Raw genomic sequence first — 6,000 nt, forward strand, 5'->3', positions numbered from 1 at the left:
TGAATCAGTTTCAAATTATATTCGAATTATATCCAAATTATTTTCGAATCACGAACTTTTTATCCTGCCAAATCGAATCCGCATAATTCATTTGTCATTGTGGTTATTAACTATGATAATCACACGGAGGACCACATAATCCAGCGTATAGACAATCACTGTTACCTTTCCAGCTCCTATGGCAACATTAATTCCATATCTGTCAATTTCATCAAAGAAAGGTATAAATTAATGATCTCTCTTAAGCAACATGCTTTTTATGATTTTATCAGTTATAAATTACTCATTATAATTATATCAAAAGTGCACATCATTAGTACTTGCCTCTAATACACTCAATCCTTAACTGTCCAATTTTTTGCTCATTAAATCAGAATGGTATCATGAATTCTATATGATTGATTGATGCCATTTTGCAAAAGTTTTGACGGTTTGTAGTCATGACGTAGATAGAAAGTCAGAGACAAAACGAAATTAGAAAATTGAATTAAAAGGTACAAATATTTATAAAAAAAATTATAATGAAGAGGGTTCAAATGGCTTCATGTGTTCATGTTTCATGGTGTCTCACATTTTATATCTTTGTTTTTAAAGTTCAAACGGTCGATACAAGCTGCTTAATATGATATATACATATTAAAATGTAATTGGAGACCAACTTTTATAATTTTTTAAAAATATTACTATTTTTTAGATGGTAACAAAATTATTATTTTTTTGGATGGTCTAGAAACAACGATTTTGTACCTATTTAAAAATAGAGTGAACAATTTTCAAAAAATATAAAATTCAGCCTCCAAGTACATTTTAATATAGATATCATATTGAGCGTTTCAAATCAACTGCTTGGATTTTGAAAACAGTTTTCAACTACTTAGATTTTAAAAATAGAGTGAACAATTTTCAAAAATATAAAATTCGGCCTCCAAGTACATTTTAATATGGATATTATATTGAGCAGTTCGAATCAACTGCTTAGATTTTGAAAACAGAAATATAGAGTATGAAACACAATAAAACATGAATGACACGAGGCATTTAAATCCTCCTCTTACATATATAATATAGATGACAAAATTGTTTATTTTTATTTATTGAGATGACCTAATTAACCAAATATGGGTTATATTGGAGGGATGATTTGGGTCATTGCAAGTACCAATAAAATGAGCTTAATAAGGATTTGATGTAGAAGTTTAACAAGAATTAAGCAAGGGGCAGTTACCTTGTTAGTTGGAACCGTTGACCCAATTTATTCCAAATTAACAACTCCATATCTAATATTTATAGTTGTGCAAATAACCAACAAATTTTTATTAGTATCTGTTTTAGTGGACCACAAAAAACTGCCCCCATTTCAGGTATAATAAAAGGGAGAATTAGCATCGGATTTGTTCGATATCCAGCCGTCTGATTCGCGTTGAGATCTATATGGAGGGTTTAGATTCACGAGCGATTGAGATTTCAATCTGCTCACTACAAATCTAGATGCGAATCAAACAACTTGTATCAAACATATTAAAAAAAAAAAAAAAAACCTGCTTCCATAATAAAAATATTCAAAATCTAATTTAATAATTTTGAATTGACTAAACTAAAAATTAAGCAATAGTCCAACTCACAATCATTCCGATTGATTTGATATATATATATTTTTTGTTTCATTAAATATTAATTTTATGTTTTAGTACAAAAGTCAAGCCACATGATTTCTGGGTCGGGGCATGGGCCCTTTCCATGTGGCGGGTTGCTTGGAGAACTCATGATGGATCTATAAAAGATCAAAGGACAAATTTATCATTACTTGAATCTTTTATTTATGATTAAAATTTCAAGCATGTAGTCCCTCAAAAGCTGGCATGTAAGGAGCTAACACCACAATATTACAACAGAAAATTAATTTATCACTGTGTAATTTGTTGGTTCTAACTAATTTCTATATTTTCTAAATAAGTGATTTTCGATGTCACTGACAATTGGACGGTTTCTATAAGATAGCAATTAATAAATGTATCTATGCAAGTGCTTCCACGTAAGATCAATTAACATCACTTTCGCTTTTGCAAAATATACACGTCAATTGTTTGTCAAGGCTTTTGTTTAGAAAAGAAGTACAATACTTCACACTAAAACTTTTATAATGCAATAATTCTCGTCTCTCAGCAAATCAAATAGGGATAATTTCCTATATACCCTTCAAGACATCTCCAATTTCTTATTTACCCCTCAAGTCTTAAGTTTATCTTATGTATCCCTCAACTCTTACAATAATTTTTTATTTACCAATTACTTAACCAATTCTAAATTATTTCTAATTAAATTATAAAAAAAGTTGATTAAACTTTGATTAAAAAATAAAAGACAAAACTACCATTCTTCTTTTCTTTCTTCTATATATCTACACCACACGATTTTAATTGTTAGATAGATCTTTTGATTAACGGGTTTGATAATAGAATTGGATTATACCCATATCTATACGTAATTCGCTAACTTATATTGTCTCCCAAATTTTCTATTGAATATGCAGTTTGGTCATAGTTCGAGCTCGAGCGTGACCCTTTTCCCACCATCATCCACGGGCAGGTGGAGCCAGCATATCGCAGGCTATCTTGAAATTTCAGAAATAATTATCCGACATTCAATTAGCCGATAGGTCTTATGGGTTATATAGGTCAAAGAGGAGAATAGCTGGTAGGTATTATGTGCGAGCCTTGATTAATTAGCTGCAATTCAATTTTTTTTGTTTTGTGCGAGCCTAGATTTGAATTTGTCTTTTATTCTATTCGGAGAAGTGGGTCTTTCTTTTGTTATGGAAACATAAAAAAAAGAAGGGTAGTTTTGTCTTTTATTTTTTAATCAAAGTTTAATCAATTTTTTTATAATTTAATTAGAAATAATTTAGAATTGGTTAAGTGATGGGTAAATAAGAAACTATATATTGTAAGAGTTGAGGGATAAATAAGATAAACTTAAGACTTGAGGGGTAAATAAGAAATTGGAAATGTCTTGAAGGGTATGTAAGAAATTATCCCAATCAAATAATGATACTCTTATCTTTTACTCAGTTGTTGCGTGTCTAGGGTTCAACTCACTCTCCAATCTTTTCTCTCATTATTTTTTTTGTCGATAAAAGAATGTAAAGAGATATTCAAGATAGATTAAAAAAATTATAAGTGTGTGCACTTAAGAGCATAAAATGAACATCTTTTAATCATGACAATTTGATAAGTTATCATACTAATTAATTTTGGACAATATTTATAATATATATTCGTGAATAAAATGTAAATTAATTAATACTTATTACCCTTTTTGCATGTGCTCACACTTCAAAGTACTTAAAATGATCATTTTTTTAATTATGACCATTTTGGCAAGTTATATATTATAGTAATAAGAATTTGAATAATATTTAAATTATATTCGTAAATAATACTTGATGACCCGCCTCAACACTAATGGAATGTAAATCTCCACATAAGATCTGAACTTAAATTTGGTTCACCGACACCATGCATGATTTCATGAACAGTGCTAGATAGCCGTTGCAGTCAGAGAGTTCATGCAATGCACATACTTTTTCAAATATTAAATAATAAAAAGATAGGATTTAGATACAGTGCTCCAATTGTCTCACTCGATTTTCATTTATAGATAGATCATTTTATTAATATTAAGAGGAGGGTTTTAATGTCTCTTTTTTATTTTTGTTTCTATTGTACTTTTATTTTTAACTTTTTAATAATAATTTTTTAAATTTTATATGTTAATATAAAATTGTTTGTTATGATTTATATTATTTTTTCTACACAGACATAACTTTTTTTTATTACATTGTGATTTATTTCATATGAATCAATAAGTTAATAATTAACGTACATAATTTATTTCATATAAGTGTATTTCTGCAAGCTCTTGATACATATCAATACAAAGTCGAAATGCCGTGACCTTTTATGCGTGCATAGAAAAAATAATATAGATAAAATCTAACAATTTTATTTTAATATTTGAGCTTTAAATATTATATTATAAAAGCTTTAAAAATGAAGGAACGATGGAGGCACAAAAAATAAAGATATTTGAACATCGCTCTTTTATTAAAGCGGGTAGGACATATTTTTTTATAAATAAAATATATAGTCCTGATTTCATTATTTTATTCTCTTTTATTATTATTATTTTTTGCTAAAGATTTCATTTGTGTATTTATTAAATGGGGACAAAGTTTAAGAGCCTTTGTCTGATTATTACCGAAGCTACACCAAATAATAGTGATAAATTTTTTAACGGTACAAATACAGACCAAGGAATTAATTGAGAAGGATAAGCTAAGGAAATGTAGCGCCCATAGGTTTGTGATAAATTTTCTAAAAGGAAAATTAAAAAAAAAAAGAACAAATCAGCAAAAAAAAATTAAAAAAGTTTAATTTATAACATCAAATCGGCAAAATCTCATAATATAATAAAAATTGGGAGAATTTCATACATACCACTCAATATAACTTAAATTCTAATAACTCGCATATTTACTCAATATAAGTTAAATATATACTAAATATATCCAAAACTTAAATTAATTATGTTTAAAATTTTAGAAATTACAATTAATCAAGCATTAATTAAAACTAGACACATTCCCTGTATCCACTTTGATAATGAATAACAATATTAAGTCGTGCTTTCCTAACACACCATGTCCTTTTTCACCATCTCATTGAGCCCAATTACAATAACAGCCTTGGCCACGCACTAGTGGAGAACATACAATTAGTGTCGCCTTAAAAAACCGACACTAATACTTTAGTATCGGTTGTTTACAAAAAACCGACACTGATAATATTAGTGTCGGCTATTTATATGTAGGCGACACTAATAACTGAGAATTAGTGTCGGCTGTTATAAAAAGGCGACACTAATACTTAACAATTAGTGTCGCCTTTTTATAAACAGCCGACACTAATTCTCAGTTATTAGTGTCGCCTATTTATAAACAGCCGACACTAAAGCTAAAAAAATTTCATTTTAAGTCCCGCGCACCTCTTTCAAACGCACGCCTAGGGTTTAAAACATAGCCTTCACTTCGTTTCACGCTTCTCTCCGATTTGATCTTCTCAAACCTAGCCGCTTCTTCTAGGCGAATACCAGAAGATGTGATGCAATATGGTCCTATGCATGCTTCACGAAAAGGTGCGTAACTTTTGATCCGTCCGTCGGATCGGGCTGAAATTTTGACAGGAACTCCACAGCCCAAAACCGGATCCGAAACCAATCCATGATTCGTTTCGCCATTTTGCGGGCTCAGATTCGCGATCCAAGTCTTCCTTCATGGACTTTTGGACCTTTCTTTATAATTTTAGAGTTTTTAGGGTCTTTTATGAATCTTTTATGTATTTTCTGTTTTAGGGTTTGTATTTAAACAGACGTCATGTCTTTTATGTATTTTCTGTTTTAGGGTTTGCACAAACCATTTATAAGAATAACAATAAATGAGCAATTTGGATGATATTTTATTTAATGAGTGTTATTTGTAAATTATGATGAATTATTTGATATCTTTGTTTTATATATAGTTCAGCAAAAATATATGAGCATTCCAGAACAAAAATTTTCATTTTTAGAATTTTCTATGATTTATAGTGAATTTTTGAAATTTATTTTAAAAAAAAAAACATTAGTGACGGCTATTTATTAAATGGCCGACACTAATACTTATTAGTGTCGACTATTTATTAAATGGCCGACACTAATACTTATTAGTGTCGGTTTTTTAATAAATAGCCGACACTAAAAGTTAGTATTAGTGTCGGCTATTTAATAAATAGTCGACACTAATGCCTTACTTTTAGTGTCGGCTATTTACAAAGTATTAGTATCAGCCCGATTAGTGTCGCCTAATGTCCGACACTAATACCCATAAATAGCCGACACTAATTCCAAGTTCTCCACTAGTGACGTCTTCTCCTACTACCTCGCATAAACAGCCATCGCAACAGC

This window comes from Carex rostrata, chromosome 1 (genome assembly GCF_964058835.1).
Source record: "Carex rostrata chromosome 1, lpCarRost1.2, whole genome shotgun sequence".
NCBI classification, from domain to species: domain Eukaryota; kingdom Viridiplantae; phylum Streptophyta; class Magnoliopsida; order Poales; family Cyperaceae; genus Carex; species Carex rostrata.